Genomic DNA, 20,014 nt, shown 5'->3' on the forward strand with positions numbered 1-20,014 from the left:
GGCCTGGTGGGAGTGGTACCACTGGTGCAAGTGGTGCAGTCCAGGGGCAGGGGCAGGAGGCAGCACAGGTTGCCACGGAGGGGCAATGTGCATGTCACTGTCCCTGACACTGTGACTGCATCACCATGCACAAGCAGGGATGACACATCCCAGGCCCGTCTGCAGGTAGGGGGTGGTCCACATCAACTGGCACTCCTCTATCTGCAGATGTGGGGACCCGTGACAGGATCGAGTCCGTCCTCATTGGTGTCGCGTTGCGCACATGTGTAATTCGTGATGATGTGCGTGCTTGCTGGGTGGACCACGCACATCATCACGAAGAGACGTGTGCCAACGTGCCCAGTTGAGAGGGCTCGTGGCCGGGGGTTTCCTCCATGTGTCGCTCTGTCTTGCGGCACTCTCCTCCTCTGTGCACACTATTCACCAGTCATTCTCCGTGCTGTCTTCCGGCCCAGATGACACCAGAGCCCCCTGTGGACCTCTCCAACCAACACAGCCAGGCTGGTGGAGATCCCATCCCTGCCACAGTCAGGAGTCGGAGCTCCAGCACAGGTGGTCACCCCAGCAACTGGACCCCTGGCAATGGACGATGGACAGGCAAATTCAAGCAGGGCACCTGCACGACGGCCCCAGGTGTTGCCATCTAACCGGAGGCAAGTTGTAGGGGTGTCCCCTGTGGTGTGGGCTGCCTGCAGGGCATGGGGCGGGGGAACGGCACACCCGGGAGGGCCCACACTGCCAAGTGGCATGTAAAACTCCCTGCGCTCCCTGGAATACGCGTACCCCGCTCGTGCCAGGCGAATCGCATGTAAAACTCCCTGCACACACCCGGAATACACGCACCCCGCTCGTGCCAGGCGAATCGTGTGTAAATCTCCCCACGCACCCCCGGAATATGCGTACCCCACTCGCGCGAGGCGATTCGCATGTAAATCTCCCCATGCACCCCCAGAATACACGTACCCCATTCGCGCCATGTGAATTGTGTGTAAAATTCCCTGCGCACCCCCGGAACACATGTATCCTTCTCACGCCAGGCGGATCGCGTATAAAACTCCCTGCGCACCCACGGAATATGCGTATCCCGCTCACGCCAGGCCAATCGCATGTAGAACTCCTCGCACACCCCGGCATACACATACCCCACTCACGCCAGGCCAATCGCATGTAGAACTCCCCGCGCACCCCCGGAATATGTGTACGCCGCTCGCCCCAGGCCGATCGCGCCAAGGCGATTGCATGTAGAACTCCCCGCTCACCCCCGGAATACGCGTACTTCTCTCGCGCCAGGCCGATGCGTGCAGAACTCCCTGTGCACCCCTGAAATACGCGTACCCCACTCGCGCCCGGCAGATCGCGTGTAAAATTCCCCACACACCCCCCCCGAATTACACGCAGGCAGCCCATCGACCATGACCCACAGCCAACCCATCACCCCTGACCATGACCCGCAGGCAGCCCACACCACAGGGGACCACCCTACACCCCTGGGCATGCCCCGCAGGCAGCCCATCACCCCAGACCATGACCCGCAGGCAGCCCACACCACAGGTGACCACCCTACACCCCTGGGCATGCCCGCAGGCAGCCCATCACCCCAGACCATGACCCGCAGGCAGCCCACACCACAGGGGACCCCCCTAGACCCCTGGGCATGCCTGCATGCAGCCCATCACCCCAGACTCTGAACCGCAGACAGCCCATCACCCCGGACCATGACCCGCAGGCAGCCCACACCACAGGGGACCACCCTACACCCCCGGGCATGCCCCACAGCCAGCCCATCACCCCAGACCATGACCCGCAGGCAGCCCACACCACAGGGGACCACCCTACACCCCTGGGCATGCTCAGCAGGCAGCCCATCACCCAGACCATGACCCGCAGGCAGCCCACACCACAGTGGGGACATTTTCCATGCAATTTGCCTGGCACAGGCGGAGTACGCGTATTCAAGGGGGGGCGCGAGTTGATTTGCGCATGTTTTGGCTGCCACGAGTGGGGTATGTGTATCGAAGGGGGCGCATGAGTACATTTTCATGTGTTTTGACTGCTGCGAGTGGGGTACACGTATTCAAGGGGTTGCGTGAGTACATTTTTATGCGTTTTGTCTGCCGCTAGCGGGGTACACATAGTTTTTTCCGCAATTTCACTGTAGCTGCCCTGTAAACTGGTCCAGGTTTAGCGCAGCCCTTTGCGCCGTATTGGGTATTTCGATGGCTTTTCCTTGCGCAAGTGGCGTTCTTCGGGGCGTAACTGGCGCTGCGGGATGTTCACTGCGCCACGGCTGAAAATGGCTTTGAGAATCCATGAATACCTGGTGCACCAGAATGCTGTTTAGCACACACGGCTCGCACACGCTGGCGCACGCTCCCTCTCTGCGCTTCCCGCGTGCGCTGCTTCTGTGCTGAAATCTATGAATTACCCCCATAGTTTTAGCTTCATCAGGAGTGCAGACCATTTTTTCACATTATTAGCCCAAGTACAAGTATGGTAGTCATTGGGATACTGGTGTATTTTTAAAACAAATATTTGTTTAGTGCATTCTCAATGCCATTTTATTTTGGACCATCCCTTTCCTTGTTTTTTGGGACAATCAGACAGGCCTAAAAAGGCTGTTGTGCAAACATGGGTCCATCTGGATCCCAGTCCTGCACTCTCTGTTGTAGTTTAGACTGACCTGTGCTTGTTTCCACCTCCAGACATCAACAGTGCTCATCCAGTGTGGGTGTGCCTGTGGGTATGGCAGTTTTTTCAGGCAAGCCTAATTGCCTTGCCACCAAAACCTTTGAGTGCCTGGTCTGTGATTGGCATCTATAGAGGAGATCATGCGCGTTTCGCAGATCTGTTAATTCTCACCTCAATTGCTAGAAAATGTAACACATAGATGGGCTGATGATGCTCTAGTGTCAGGGTTGGCCACACAGGCTTGGCCCTGGTCCTTTGTCTTAGCTCCAGTTTTTTCTCTCGGCTTCTGCACAATAATCATCACATATCTTTCTTTTCACTTTTGTCTCCATACCACCATTATCACTTACTCTGCTGGGTCATTTGCCAACATGTCATCTAAATCATCAGTTTGTCTATTAGAATCTGTTTTCTGAGAATGATTCAATGTTTTGCTCCTATTTTTGCCATGTAACTTTGCCCGCTGATTAGTCCTAGAAATATTCTTAATAGGTGACAAAGTTACAGGTGCAGTGGACTCTGACAGGCCATGCCAATCCACCTCGGTCAATTTATCTATTACCAGTTGCTTTTCCTCACTGACACGATATTTCGCCTTATCCAATAGTGAGTTTATTTTTTAACCTTGCATTTTTAATTCTTGCGCCAATTGTTCAAAAACTGTAACAAGCTGTTTTAATACCATATGAAGTGCTTTTAACAAGGTGACAGATTGGTCACACAATTTTTCCAAGTCCTCAATGAATCCTCTATATTTTTTTTTAAATTAGGCTGTTCTTTATTGGGCATTCCCTGGGGGTATCCAGGTTTTCTCTACTGGATTGCCATTCCATTGGATCTGTGTCTTTTCCTTTCCATGCATTATTATTGGGGCTAACCCTGATTCACTTTCTTCCAGACATGTTTACATTAACTCGTCATCACCTTCCAGATGTTTAATTCAAACACATTTCTCTGATCATCAATAGTAGATAGACGCACGTGGGTGAGGCTGATCACCATTCACTATATACACTGAGATTAAAATAAGATGTATTTTTTCCTTCATCACCTTTTATTATTTCAAGACCAAAATATGCAGCAATGTTCTCCTTTTCGTAAAACCACATTGTCTCGTGTAGAAATGTCTTCCGGAACAATTTATTATCGACATAAAAACCCTTCTGTTCGGCTCCAATGTCATTTATTGTTATTTCTTTTGACCCCAAATCCTCAGGGGCACACGGCTTTCTACTATTACTGCACAGCTGGTGATGCGGAAGTAACATATTATGCATCAGCTTAATATTTGAAATACGTAAAGTCGCAATGGCCAGCAAGGGCCGGTTTACCTATTTTCCAGGGGTACGCTGTTCTTTGTTCCAGCACACTGCGCACAGCATGGCTCAAATACAGTGATTGATCTGTCAGCCGCCCCACAGACTATTGGAGACTGCCATTTTGTCGCCGTCCCTCTGTGCGTCCACGCAGTCACACCAAGCCTTTGAGCCTAGCCACTGACTCACGCCAAATCCCCTGGGTCCAAGTGCTCACGGGAGATTGCTCTTTCGCCAACCTTCCACTACTGTTTCTAACCGTGGTTACATTGTAGCTATGCATGGATGGATCTATCTATTTATTTATTTCTCTCTTGTTTATATATTTAATAATCTGTGCACGGAAATGTTTTAATTTTGCTAAAAAAATTGTTGATTCAATTTTAAAGCAAATAAATAAATAATAGAAACAATGTTTTTGCTATCCCTTTCTAAGAGTTTTATGATGCCATTCTGGACTGGTAGCGTGAGTCTAAGCTTTTCTGAATTGTGGTGGCCCTTTAGGAGCTAGTTTAGAATCGTTAACCTGTTTTCTCCCTCAGCTATAGCGAGGCATTGCAATGCATCTATATGGAGGCCATGGGGTGCAGTCATGCACGGGCCCTCGCGTGCAGTTATGGAGAAGCCCTGGTGTGAGGCCATAGATACTGCAGAGCACAGGCATGTGGAGCCCTATAGATGGCTACAGGAAGATACTGGGGTACAGCCACAGAGAGGCATTGGGGTGCAGGTCCAGGGGGGCCCTGAGGTGTAGTTACAGAGGGGTGGTATTGATAGGGGAAATTAGAGAGTCCCTGGGGTGCATCTATAGAGAGATTCTCGGGTGCAGTCAGGGCCTGACGGGCAGCTGCAGACAGATAATGAGGTGCTGCTGTTGAGAGACCTTGAGGTGTCTTGAGATAAAAAGGTCCAGAAGGCAAATGAGGTCCCGGCAGATGCTGTGCCCAGTGCGCGACATCAATATGTAGCGTCTGTGCCCTTCTTGGGTGCAGTGCACCAGAGATACTGACCTCGACCTCTTCATTTGCCTTTGGAATTAAGTAACTTGAGGGCAGTGTAATACATGCAGGGGTGGTGGGGTGAGCAATGAGGGTATGAGGAGAAGGAGTTGGCGCACTGGAGCCCGAGAAAACCTACAAGATAGATTTCTTTCACATAGGATCATGCTTCTTAACCCTTCCGTTGCTTCCAGAAGATAGGTCTGTGCTGAATAAATACCCTAATAATAATGACATTAATAATAAGCATTAATTCTTTTAGCCAGAACCAAGGGACAGTTGAAAGTTTGAAGGTCTTCACTTTGCTCAATTGGTTCAAAGAGAGGGTCTTGCTGTCCTTTTCTTCTGCCTTCGCTCCCCCTCGCCCCGGCTGATCTGTTCTCGCTTGACACTGTGCAAATGGCCACCCTCTGTCCTCCGGGCCCAGGTACCTGCTCACCCTGCCACCCTCCCGCACGGCTTCCGGCCCACCCCTTGCACTGGGGTCTGTATCTGTAACCATACCCCCCCTTTTTTCTTCCTGCAATTATCAGACCTACCCTGTCTGCTGCCTTAAACCTAGCACTTGCAAATTGCTGGCTGCACTAAAACTCTTTGTTGCCTTGATTATTTATTTATTGTTATTTATCTGTTTCTTCTCTGCTTTGCACTTTCCACTTCTCCCCCTTCCATGCACTTTTCCCCTCTACCATGCACTTACGCGTTCTCAATGTCACTGGGCCTAGTAAGATCGCTGTTTTGTTCTCCCCTGTTCCCCTCCCTTGCCTTGTCGCGCTCTGAAATACTTGTGTACGAGCGTGATAGAAATAAAATATCATATCATATCATATCCTGCCTTAGGACCTAAAAACCTGGTCCTGAGCTACAGCGTTTGCTACCTCGAGAGTTGGCACAAACTTGCTGCTGGCAAGGAATGCCCGATGGAGAAATCCGTCGTGGGCCTATGCAGGTTCTAAGGAAAGTGGGTACCCTACCAGATTGTGGCACTCATGCACCTATGTATATTGCTAGTATGTAAATACTGACCCAAGTCCTAACTATAGATCTAAATTATGCTTATTTCCTTGTTAAAAGTATTCCATTTAGATATCCCTTTGCATTACCTTTTAATCAAGGGGCAAGTTCTCTATTATAGAATCACTGTAATTGTGTAAAGACATCCTGCAATTGTAATCCTATTTGTGACATTTCTTGCATACATGTCTTTCCCATAATCAAATACCTATAAAAAGCCCTTTTGAGCAGACATAGCTCCAACACAATGCACCCACCATAGAGAAGCGTCCCTGCCCACGTAGACGGAATCATTCTGCCCCTCTCTACTAGGTAGTTATGACTTTGGGTCATCCATCCAAGCCACTGGCCCTAGTCATGCCCATCTTGTTGATGCTATGGAACTCATTTGAGTCTACAGATGAGGTAGGCCTTCAAGAGGTTAGAAAAAACATGTGGGTCTGTCAGTTTGGGAGCATCTTCCCCAGCTCTGTGGCTGCCAAACTGCCGTCTTGCCCAGAAGAGTAAAGTCATTGGGCCCCATTACGAGTCCGGCAGTGTGGGGAAAAAGGGTGGTAATGCTGAGTTACTGCCCCGCCACAATACAACTTTGGTGGTAAAGAGGTGGAGGATTTTCAACAAAAAGCTGGAGGTAAATCCTCCACTTTACCACCAAAGAAATCCTCAAAGAATTGAGACATAAACTGCCTACCACCACTTGTAGTAGTGCTGTAAATCTTCAGGACCAAGTGGCGGTAACAGTAATCCTGTTTGGTGGGATAACCAAGGATTTACCACTGAAACACAGACACACCTGCAATGAGGCCCATTGTCTTTTCTACTGGGACCAGTGTTAGGTATGCCCCCAAGCTCCAATTGAATGTTTCTTCATTCATGGACTGTGATCTTCAGAAGGTAGAAACTAGAAGGGTAAAAGCGCCCTGTTGGGGTGCCCACCTGGACAAACGTTATTCCAGCTGGCAGCTTGAGCCTCACTGCACCTATCCCAGCCTTTCTCATAACAAGAACCCTGCAGATTCTTAATAAGCACTTTGCGCCAGAACTTTGCCTTCCCCAACGCTCAGGAAGTGAGCTTCCAGGACCAGCTTTAGCTTTGCTGGGCGGAATCCTGAAAATCTGCCACCCCCAACCTCAACTGCTAGCAAGATTAGGAGAAGTGCACCTCCCGGGGAAGACCTGCACACTATGAGCAGTCTGGATTTCAAGTAGGCCATGTATGGTCGCCAAGAGCCAGCCATGATGCGTGCGCGCCTTCCTAGTCGCTATATTGTATGTGTGCTTACATTTGATCAATTCTTTTGTTGATGTACATTTACAAGTGTCATATTGCACCTCACATCCCCTATACACCGCACGACCTGACTGTTCTACATTGCTACTCTGGGTAACTGTGGTACTTTGAAGCCCAAAGTTTAGATTGACCTTAACAGTAAAGCTGCTGCATTGTCGGGCGTAACACGCATGCGCTTGGTTGGAGCGCCCTCATGGTTCTTGTGCAAGCGTAAAGGCCACGTAGAACTTTCGTGGTGAAGCCATAGAAAGCCATGATTTGCAGGCTTAGAGAGACCCGGATATGCGGATATGGAGAGAGAGGCCCTTAGGTGTGGCTATGGAGGGGGTGGTGCAGTTACAGCGAAGCCCTCGGATGCAGTCACAAAGGGGCCAACACCGAGATCATAGAAATCGCTGAATAGGAGCAACAATGGGTCACTAAGGTGCAGCCACGGATCCGCCATGAGGTGCAGACACTGTGGGGTGATACGCCCCCCTTGCCCAGCGCACCTTCAGCCAACGCTGCTCCTTCGTATTTTCAGGACTCCCCTTGGACGTGGCTAATAGAGAGGTAACATGACCCCTGTGGTGGGTTCACACCTGCTCCCATTTCTCATACCCTGTCGGTGACGTCTATACACCGTTGCCACCCATCCTTAACTGGGGCCCTCTCACCTTTCACGGTGACCCCTCTGGGGCCGCACGTGGGTATCCTTCATGACCCACAGCGGGACCTCTTCACTTTCACATTGACCCCTGGGGTCGCCCGGCTTCATCTGTCCTGCTCCGTCATTAGCAGAGTTCAAAGTCCTGCGCTGATGTCAGGCGTCATCTTTGAACAAGACACCAGGAAAGGGCAGGTATGGAGGCGACCTCACCCCCATTTCCCACCTCATCCTCGTTTCATCTCAGGTTGGGCCTGACACTGCCCTTTAGGTGGGAAACAGGAGACCTTGCAATCTGAGCTGGCAGCAAGAGGGATTATCTGCCAAGCTTGGCATATGGGTAAGTAAGTATTATTAATGAACGCAAATGATGAACGATCACCACTTTTGGGGTGAAAGATCTCACTATGTTGCAGAGGTACAGACTGGCCCTGTGTCAGTCCCACATGCCGTTTGGAGATACTTATTTGTAGACCAGGCCACATCTGCTGCGAGGCATCCCTTTTTGTTTTGAGCCAAACGTCCATGGCACTCCGCTTCAGACAATCCACTCTCTCGGGAAAAGCCCTTCCGCACCAATGATTGAAAGTAGCCTGCTCTGCCCATGTGAGAGAGACTGCAGCCAGCCATCCATGCAATTAAGAGACAACCTGGTCTGCTATTTAGACACACGTGTGCATTGTTTAGAGACAGTCTGCTCCGCCAATGAGAGTCACTAGGTTTAGTTATTAAGTGACAGGCCTGCAATGCTGATGAGCGAGGGCTCTTTCCAGTGAAATGTCCTACTCTGCGTTTGAGGCGGCCCAGGAGACTGTGGCTAGCTTGCTATCTGGAGATGCGAAACAGCAGCCGCTTGTGTAGACGGGCAGCTCCCAGCACAGCTTCCTATGCTGCGGTTCACAGCCCTCTATGCCCTGCTTCGATTTTATAAACCCTCTCTAAGAGAGAGTTTAGAAATGTATAACAACTTTTCAAAAGGACCCTAGTCATCCCCATCAAACATCTTTATTCGAATTGTTCAGTGCAATTTATAAAAGTACATGTTATATCTCTTAATCGAATAAAAGAAGACAAAAGACAATCAGGTGAAACAATGACATTTACGTCTAAATTAAGTCGACTCGCTTTTCTCAAAATATTATTCAGCAATGCAGAGACCTGTATTTATTCACATAAAATCAGATAGTTAAAAGGCAGAGCACGCTGTCTTGCATATTTTGGGCACACCAATCCAAAGTGGAGGCTTGTCTCTATTCTGTTAGGGCAAAAAGGGCAACAAGCATTAGATAGTTTTACATTGCAGTGTATTGTATTGTAGTCATCATTTATGTGGCACCCTGTCCCCATTTGTATGGCCTCAATGCGCTTTGTGGTTGGAACCCTGTGTGGGAGGTTCTAAGAGTTCATGTTAAGATGCGTGTGTGCACTTTGCCAGGTTAGGACTAATTTGGGCTGGCTAGGCTCCAGTAGGCACGTAGGCGGGTGCTGTTAGTGGCTTAGGATAGAGTGCTATTGCCGGGGACTTGGTGTGAGCGCCCAGCTAGACCGACATGTTTCATAGGTTGTCACTGTATACTTGTGGCAGAGGTATTGAGGTATGTCAGAGGTATCAGAGTGGACGGCTATGCGAGATATTAGACCGATTTGCATTGCCATAGCTGTATTATATTGTGCATGGATGGCTGTGCCTACGGCCTGTGTTCACAGACGTGGTGCAAGGTATAGATACCATAAACTCGGAACGAGTTCATCTTCGATGTCGTTTCACTAGGTCCCACAGGATTAGCTGGTGTCGTCAGCTGTGCTCTCCCTAGAATGAGAGCCAGAGCAGCGGGAAAGGGGCTCTGAGGGACAGGGGAGAGATGTACGATTATTTAGAGGTGAGGGGGTAACACCTACATTTGAGACACCATGAATGGAGGGAGAAATGGGGGATACAGCAGTAAATGCAGAAACACCTTGATTTGGGATACCTGAATAGAGGGAGAAATGCCTAAAATAGGGGCACAGCAATAAATGCAGTAACACCTAGATTCAGGATACATGGATAGATGGAGAAATGCCTAAATTGGGGATACTGCACTTAATGCAGTATCACCTAGATTTGGGATGCCTGGATAGAGGGAGAAACACCTAAAATGGGGGCAAAACAGTAAATGCAGTAACACCTAGATTTGGGATACCTGGATAGAGGAAGAACGCGCCTAAAATGGGGGCACAACAGTAAACACCTAGATTTGGGACACCTGGATAGAGTGTGAAATGCCTAAAATGGAGGCACACGAGTAAATGCAGTAACCCCTAGATTGGAGACACCATGATTAGAGGGAGAATTCCTAAAATGGGGGCACCATAGTGAATGCAGTAATGTACAGATATGGATACCTGAATAAAATGAGAAACCTAAAAACAGTAAATGCAATTACACCTAGATTCCAGACCCCATGATTTGAGGGAGAACACCTAAAATGTGGGCACAACAGTAAATGCAGTAACACCTAGATTTGAGGTACCTGGATAGGAGGGGAAATTCCTAAAATGGGGGCACACCAATAAATGCAGTGTAGAGGAGGAGCCAAATGCCTCTACCATAAATCCTGCCCCTATTTTGCCTATATGTTGGAAGCCGGAAATTGCAACATGTACAACGCTGATAATGATCCCAATACCAAGGAAGATCTTCGAAACAAGGTATTCATTGAGAAGGCTCTATAAAATGTATCTGCAGAGAGGTGACAGCCTCTCAGGGGAGATCCATGAAGTAGGATGAAGCAGTGAACGCAAAAGGTTGGTGACATCACAAGAAGTGAGAGTGACTCACTGAGAAGGATGAACAGAGAAGAGAATGCATAGACTGTATGGAAACTGATGACGAGATAAAGAATCAAGTACCATTTTATGTGCGAAATGAAGATTGCACATGCAAAGAACACTGAAGAAAATATAAGTTGCTTTATAACTGTACAGATGCTACAACGCAAGTAGATTAAGTAATCATGAAGACTGGCTATGCGTAGTGAATAGACTGCAGGCGGTGCCGTCAATATATATATATGCATAGAGTTTGGATATTTGATGTTGCATCTTTAGTAAACCAGTACCAGTGAAAGAGAAGGGCTGAAAGTTTGGCGCAGTAGAGAAAAACAGCTTAAGAACATGGAAGAATCGAGAAGGCCGTCTGGCCCAGTGTCAAGGGTTGGGGCAGCCAAGAACTGGTTATCTATTCAAGGAGATACAAAGAACATGAGAAACAAGTCAAGCTCCTGTTAAGGTGCGACAGAAACATTATGAGTGCCAAGTTTGATTAATTTAATATCATTGAATGCAAAGAAAGGAGCTCAAAAACGGTCTCCTGTCACGTGGGATGGATAGAAATATAAAATGGGCAAGCTGCTTCTACAGAAGTTGCCCTTTGTCTTGAGGCTCTTAGGCAAGGACTGCCCGGGCTGGGCTGCTCTGGGAGGTGTGTTTGAAAAAGGGCTGCAGGCCCAATCCGGAGCTTCAGGAGGTAGGAGTCGGGGGGGGACAAATACTGCTCCGGTAATCGTGCTCGGTGAGGCACAGGGAGTCAGACAGCACGCACAAATAAATAATTGCATGAGGTCGCAGACCCACAAATGGTACCTTGGCCAGCTCTGGAGTTAAGTATGCTTAGCCCAGGTGGTGAGGGTAAGGCATCCTCGCAGATAGAACCATGGGCTGCAGGCCCAATCAGGAGATTCGGGAGGTGGAGGAAGGGGGGAGCAAACACTAATCCGGGAAGCAGGGTCAGTGAGGCACAGAGTCTCTGAAAGCACACACAAGTGGTGCAACAAAACCCTAGAAAGACCAAACAGGGATGCCAAAAATGTATACATAAATAAATACATGGGGTTGCAGACCCACATACAATACCTGGGCCAGCTCTGGAACTAAGGACACTTTGCCCAGATGGCAAGGACAAGGCACACTCATAGATAGAACAACCATGGGCTGCAGGCCCAATCAGGAGCTTTGGGAGGCGGGCACAGGGGGGAACAAAACACTGATCCAGAAGCGGGCTCTGAGAGGCACATGCCCTCAGAAAGCACACACAAGTGGAGGAACACAATTTTAGAAAGACCAAACAGGGATGCCAAAAATAAATAAAATAAAATAAATAAATAAATACATACATACATACATACATGGGGTCTTTCAAGAGACAAACCAAGTCTTTATAGGCAATGCATTAAAACCGAATGTGGTAACAGCTCAGCGATCATGCAAATACAAGAATGTTTGTGTAAGTGTTGCTGTAGCCATATCATAGACAACGTTTAATATCTCAATATCTTTTCCTCCCTTAGTGCGCTATCAGCAGAGTTGAGCCTTCTAATTGAGCTTAGGGTCATCATTAGTTTTATTTGCACTTTTGTCATGTTAAAGCTGGAGGCACACAGGTTATGTGACTAAAACAGTTAGGCTTTGGATTACGTAATTACACAAGGGTATTTTATTACTACCTAATCTAGCAGTGATTTGGTCAAGTATGGTATCAGGACTGCCTTATAATTTCAACAGGTTGATAGCCGTAACTTAAGTGGCCACTCTCCCACAACTCAGATATAGGGTGAATTCCCAGTTCTACATAACGTCTGTATTCACATGAGCATATCAGTAGACCTAACAGCTTACAAAAAAACGGATTTTCAGTTTTATGGAGCTTACTTGGTTCCTCAAAGCTCCACACTTCGGCACCAAATACCCCAATCGCCCTAGCACGTGCAAAGTTGATGTCCATTATAGCCGGCAATTACTGTCATCTGTAAAGAGAAGAGAACAAAGTGTATTAATAGTCCCAATACTTTGTTTCATCTCTGTAGTGACAGTGGATAGATGTTCAAGGCCTGTAGATATTTGGTCAACGTATTCTGTCCATTCAATGATGCATAATGTGCTAAACCACTGCCACCACTGGTCAAATCAAAAGATGTTTCCAATGAAGCTGCAGCCCCCGGGAGGAAGTTATTTTCCTTAACTAAAAACATTTTTGTTTTCCATGATTTTTCAAGAATATATGGCTCATTATGAGTTTGGTGGTATCTCAGCGGTAAATCCACAGAGATACCAGCGAACTGCAATACTGTTACCGCCACTTGGTCCAGTGGTATTACTACCAGATTACAAATGGCAGGTGGCGGTGTAGTCCCCATTGAATTGTCAGACTCCATAGAGGATTTCGACAGAATTACTGATTCATTCTGTCGAAATTTGTCTGAAAGGTGGCAGATTTACCTCCAGCCCATAGCAGTAATGCGGAGGTATACGCATGCCTCCAGATAAGCACTGTTCCAGGCCTTTTTACGCATTAAAATCTTGCAAATGTGACTGATTTATCTCTCTGTGCGTATTTATTTACACACTATTGGAGAGCAGAGGGCAGGTGACTTGACAGAAACCAGAGGACCTTCATTGTTAACTGCCTGGATGAAATCGCATGCCTGTAGGGAAGCAGTTTGAAAACAAGACATGTGCTCTGTTAACTGTGTGAAACAAGCTTTTCTAAAAGATACAACAGACAGTGAGATAAAAATGGTTCCATTTGTTCAAGTGCTGCTGTGTTTTGCGTCTAGATGCACATGGAGAGAAATATGCATGGATTTTTATTTAGCTTCTTCCATGCTAGCGCCATGTCCTTAATAAGATTGAAAACGTAGTAAAAATTGGGAAGCATTCTTTTAAAGAAAGAAATTACTTTTTTGAAGTGAATATTACATGTTTGCATTTTTTGTTTAATAATGTTTATTAAGATTATAAGAAGTAAATAACAATGAATAGTGATAACAGTGCAGACAATAATAAAAAGCAGCGATAATCATAGAATAAGCGAAGGTCACACGATAAGATAATATATGAACTGCTAGCAAGTAAGTGAAACAATGTAGTTAATTAGTAAGGAAATTCATATGCATCAATAGTCTGCCAGCAAGGTGCAATCATGAGCAAAATACCAATGGGGGGCGAACAGTGGGACAAAGCAGGAGACAGAACAAGAGAGCAGGGGAAAGGGGGGAAGGGAAGGGACGAACATCATTGTGATACTGGAATCATTAATTCATAACATTAACGAGATCTAATAATGTAGCATATATTGAGCACAACAGTTTGCAAAATATTAATGATAATGCATCAATGAAAATATATCAATGAAAATATGTACTGCTCAAGAGCCATGAGATGACGTGCTAAAGTATTCTAGATGACGAATGAAATTAGACCATTTTGCATTATAGTTAGGGATCGCATCTAGGTAAGTAGCCATACAGAGTTCCTGCCAAGGAACACATTAAAAAACGATAATGTGACATTAACAGTAAAGATTAGTTTAAGAAATCTCCATACCTCTTGCCAAAACTTAAATGCAAAAGAGCAGTTGAAAAAGCATATGTTTGTAGGAAGCAAGAGCACCACCACATGACCAGCATTTGCTATCTGCACCGGCCTTAGATTTGGATAGTTTCAGATGAGTGATGAAGACTCTATGAGTGGAAAAGTACAAATGTTGAGTAATGTTGGCGGAGGCAGAGATGCCCCTGATTCTTGAGTACAAAAGCGCACCCAAGATCCTGAACCCATCTTAAGCGTAACTGCCATTTAGAATCCACATTTGTCAATGAATTGTATAATTTGGAGGCTTTAATATCGGAAACCATGGTTAAAAGCAGAAGTCTGGAGGCATCAGGCGTAAGGGTGGTGTTAGCTGACCGCTGAAGGCCATCTAAGCACGCATTCACAAGATTATTATAAAATTGAAATCCGAAATGGGTATGGAACATATACCTATAAGCTGTTGGAAGGAAAGAATGGACAGACCATTTACAATCTGTTGGATATATCTGATGGTTTTGTTTAACAAAGATTTGAGATAAAGATCTCTTTCATTAATAGTGATAGATTTATTGTGCCATAGAAATGGAGACATGTCTTTGGACAGGGTTTTGCTGTGTGGGAAGAGAAACAGTCTAAGAGCGGAGATAGATGCCTTGATGGGATCTGAGAGTCCCACAGAGGAGTGGCTAAAAACAGAGGATTCGGGAGGGGCAAACCAGCAGTGGAATTGTTTGAGAAGAAATGCAGAATGATAAAGTTTGAAGTCTGGGTACCTAACTCCTCCTTGATCATATGGAGCTTTCAGCTTGGAAGCTGTGATTCTTTACATTTCCCTGGGCCCCTTAAGAAATTGAGGAGGTTTGCATTAATGGATGTGAAAAAAGAAGGAGGTAGGGGAATCAGGAGTAATTGCAATTGATATAAGTCAATGGGCGACAGCATCATTTTAATGGTGTTGAGCCGACCCCACCAGGATAAATAGAGAGGTGACCACCTTGAGCTAAGATCTTTAAGTTTGTTGAGCAGTAACTGTGTATTGAGCTTGATGGTATCATTCACTGTGAAAGTGAAGCAGAGGCCTAAGTATTTAATTGATTTGCTGCAGTATTTAAGCCCAAACAAATCCACATCATGTTTAATATAAAATGAGTTAAGAGGTAATATCTCAGATTTTTCTTTGTTAAGCTTATAGCCAGAAACTATGGGAAATTGGTGAAGTCTATTTAGTAGTTGAGGGAGATTGAGTTTGGGATTTTTTACGAGGATAAGAACATCATCTGCATATGCAGCAATTTTGAAATTAGATTTCCCACTGGAGATCCCAGGAATGTTCCTATCGGATCTGATGAGTTCTAATAAAGGTTCAAGAGATAAAATATGAAGAATAGGGGACAAGGGACAACCTTGTCTAGTTCCTCTGCAGAGGAAAGAGGGTTTAGAATTGACCATTTATGCAAATGAACGATCGGGTATGATTAAAGAGGTTTGATGAGGGAGATAACATTTTCACCACAGCCATGCCAACAAAGAGATTAGAACATGAAATCCCAGTTAACCTGATCAAAGGCTTTCTCGGCATCAAGTGCAATGGCCGCATAACCCTGTGTATCATTTTTATCCTTTGAAACAACATGTAAAGGGTTGAGCAGTAGTCTTGCATTAGCAGATATGTTCCTGCCCTTAACATAGCCAACTTGATTGGATTTAATGAGAGTTGGTAGGGAGGATTCGATGCTATTAGCAAGGACATTGGCAAATATCTTGCTTTCAACATTAATGAGAGAGATAGGTCTATAATTAATGGGGAGAGTGGGATCTTTGTCAGTTTTGGGGAATAAAATAAGTAACGCCTCGGAAAAGGAACCAGAAGAGGATTTCTGGAAAGTAAAGTAGGAGTATAATGATTTAAGTCAGGGGGTAAAATCACAGGTAATTTTGTCCAAAAAATTCAATTGAGAAACCATCTGGGCCAGGGCTTTCCCTTTTATCAATCCCTTAATGCCACTACTGATTTCATGAAGCGTGATATCACTGTTCAAATGGGTAAAATAAGTCTGGGCATATGAATATCTACTGATGTTACTGAGAAAGGTTTCTATGCTAGCAGAAGATACAGAGGTGTCAGGGGTATACTGGTCAGAATAGAATTGTTTAAAACAATTCAGAATATTGTCAGGGTGTGTGTGGGTGATGCCAGTTTTGTGTTTAATGTGTGAGATATATGTTCTTTCCTACTTGGTCTTGATGTAAGAGGCAAGCGATTTGCCAGCCTTGTTTAAGGTCTGGTAGATCTTAGTTTTATATTTTAATAGAGTACCAGAGGCCATTTCAGTAATCTCATTATTAATTTGAAAGTGCAAGGCTAGGACTGAGCTGAGGTTTGTATCGGAAGGGTGCTCATAGAATAGTTTGTCAGCATTAGAAAATTGAAAATATAAGTCATCAAGATGTTTCTGAAGCAGCTTCTTTTTCCTACTAGCATAGGCAATAATATGACCCCTAAGCGCAGCCTTGAAGGCATCCCAGTTTTTGACCACTGACATGTCAGACTCAAGGTTATCATCAGAGTTGTTGATATGTCTGTCATAACAGAATAAATTGTTGATTCTGTAGCAAACAGTTATTAACTCTCCATCTGGAAGATGGTCTGTTAAAATCTGCGAAATTAAAGGAAGTGGTAACTGGGGCATGATCGGAGATGATGATATTAGAGATATGCGAGTCAATAATAGTACCAGTGAGAGATTTTGAAGAAAAGGTCTAATCCAGGCATGAAAATGTGTTGAGGGGGGGGGGGGTTGAGTGGAATGTATAGTCAAATTGAGTCAGATGGGAGAGTCTCCATGTATCAACCAGGCCAGTTTCTGCAAGACAACTTAAAAAGGATTTATGCGTTTTCGAGCTTTTGAACATACATTTAGATTTCCTATCTAAAAAGGGGTCAATTGCCTGATTGACATCTCTGCATAGTATAAGATTGGTGAGACCAGAATTGAGAATTAATTACTTTATGGAAACCCAGAACTCCAGGTCAAGTAGGGTAGGGCCATAGATGTTCATTATAGAAACATAGTCAGAGCCAATTAACAGTTTAACCCATGCCCTACGTCTGTTGGAGTCCACATCTTCACCTATGATTTTACATGACAGTTTTCTGCTAAGAAGTATAGCAACGCCATTTTTCTTAACAGTTGCAGGTCTAGCAATATCATCCTTAATCCAAAAGGATTTGAGCTTCGTGGCCTCTACCATTGAAAGGTGGGTCTCCTGTATACAAGCCACAGATGGTTTGAGTTTGTTGAGGTAGGAAATTATTTTATGTCTCTTAATGGGATTATTACATCCCTTGATGTTCTAAGATACACACTTAAAGACCATGCGGCACATCAGAGGAGGTAAGAACAGCATATGGACCAGTAAGTAACTAGGAAGGAAAGCAAGCCAAGAAAGTACAAGCATTACATTGTCCAATTGAATTAATGATGTACAGTCAAGTAAACAAGTCCCAAACATATAAGGAAAATACAAGAGAGTGAGGGAAAAGGGAGGGGAAGTCTGACCAAATACTGCAAAGTTTGAAAAATACTGTGAGGAGAAGGTCACTGGAAATGACCAAAGAAAGCTTGAAAAGGTATATAGTGCTAGAACGAAGAATGATCACACTGTGATACATGGAAAAAGTGAAGAACAAAAGGCAATGGGAGTAGGTGACACCTACAGAGTCGTTGAAAACATGGGAAAAAAAGACGACCCACAGTAGAAGAAGGACGTCAAGCCTGCGTCTGACCCACCAATGTTATAGAACAAATATTAACAATAGCATAAAATAAATGTAGATCAATGGCCAGGTACAAAAGTCATCAAGTTCCAGATGATAGGGAAGGATTCAATGGAAGCAACATATCCATTCCTTCAGTTTTAATGGAGCGAATACATGACTTCAAATTGGTAGGATCATCAAAGATGCAGTTCGCCCCTCATGCGTGACCTTGAAGGAGCAGGGATGATATGAGCTATATCGCACATTAAGCTGCTTGAAACCAGGGCAGAGGGGTACAAATTGTTTTCTGCGTTGGCCAGTGATCTTTGCCACATCCTGTGAGATGTGAAGTTTTCTTCCTTGCCAATTGAGAGAGTTCTTCTCCTTTACTTTAGATATTATGAGTTGAAGTTGGGTATACTCAAGTAGGTAGAATATGAGCATATGAGGAGACTGATGAGAGGAAGTAGTATTTTTAACAGGACCAATGCGATAAGTGCACTGAATGTTAAACAATTATTCCGGTGCAAGGTGAAGCAGGGCAGGTAGCATTTTCTGAAGAAACGCAATAGGGTTGGACCCTTTACATCCCTCTGGCAAGCCAGATATGCGTAGATTATTACGCCTGCTCCTATTTTCCCACTCCTTGTTATGTTTCTGGAGATCTTTAAATGCTTTTTCTAGCAGCACAACCCTAGGAGAAACATTCTCTGCAAAGCCAACTCTCCTCTCCAACGCATCCATTCGGCTCTCAAACTCCTTCCATCTTTCATCCAACTGTTGTAACATTTGGTTGGTGACCTCAATGAAGGGTTTTAATGCAGTGAGAGATCCAGGTGAAAGGAAAAAAGGGCTTCAAAAAGTATACAGAGCAGCTTTAAAATTCAGAAGAAACAAATAGCGGCCAAAAAAGTGACCACAAAATGCCAAGTAGAACCAGCTCAATCAAAAAAGCCAAGCAGACAGTCTCAATATGGTATCCTGTAAAAGTAGACACATCAATCAGCACTCATGACGGCATACAATTAACAGTCAATTACACTTCCAAAAAACAACCATTATTTGTGAAAAGCTAAGGTTCAGGTCTTATTGCGGAAGTGGTTTAAAGAGTGTGCAGTGACAAAAGAATTTGTTACACAGTTTTCATGAATGAAGAGACACCCATAACCATTTATCCTGAGGCAAAAATAGGGCAAGAAAATGATTAAAAAAGAAATGCTTAGCTGTATTGGGAAGCTCTCAATGCGGCTGCAATAATATGATTTGGCATGCGGTGGTGCTGAGGAGAGAAGAATGAAGAACGGGCTGACAAGGCCTGAGCCAGCCCGTCACTTCCCGAACAACACCGAAGATTACCTCACAAGAGGCGGCCGTTGTCAGAAAGTGGTAGGCGCACAACAAGATGGTCTGCAGGATGCTCCGGCAAAACGTCCTCAGTGATCGGCAGCTTCAGGGAGGGAGCTGCCACCACCCAGCGACTGTCCTGGGAGAGAAGTAAGAGGCAGAGCATGGCCGAAAATTCACTCAAATGCTTATATTTTTTGAGGTGGGATGGAGCGACAGGTTCAGGCGGCCATAGTCCTTGGCGTCAGGCCACACCCCCTGCATTGTGTGCATTTATCATCAGGCTGAATCTATATGGTGTATTCATACACGGTAGTGTATAAGAGAAGGTTTTGCACAAATATAATGCATTGTTTGAAGACAGACATCTGTGCAACACAACTGTTTTCTTTCTGATGTGTTCTATTCATTTTCAGGTTTATTCGTTTTTTGGGTTGCCTGTCGCATACATTTTGCACTCTTTTGCAGGCAAACCACTTGTACTCTTAACATTTAATTTACACTCTAATTATAAAAAGTGTGTAAAATACTCCAACTTCAAAACCTTATCTGAGGCAGGGTTGAATATAGAATGTCTACTTAAACATTCACCCGCCTTAATTTGGA

At 45.3% G+C, this 20,014-nt stretch overlaps 1 long non-coding RNA gene across 2 annotated transcripts in view; it reads right to left on the reverse strand.

The window, feature by feature from the left end:
• The window catches only part of LOC138573730 (uncharacterized), a 544,146-nt gene that overhangs the window by 5,352 nt on the left and 518,780 nt on the right, over positions 1–20,014 (reverse strand). For both annotated transcript variants that reach the window (XR_011303927.1, XR_011303925.1), the window contains exon 4: positions 12,643–12,737. This is a non-coding gene — a long non-coding RNA (uncharacterized lncRNA). The remainder of the gene's footprint in view (positions 1–12,642; positions 12,738–20,014) is intronic.

This window comes from Ambystoma mexicanum, chromosome 1p (genome assembly GCF_040938575.1).
Source record: "Ambystoma mexicanum isolate Mex_15411 chromosome 1p, UKY_AmexF1_1, whole genome shotgun sequence".
Classification (NCBI taxonomy): domain Eukaryota; kingdom Metazoa; phylum Chordata; class Amphibia; order Caudata; family Ambystomatidae; genus Ambystoma; species Ambystoma mexicanum.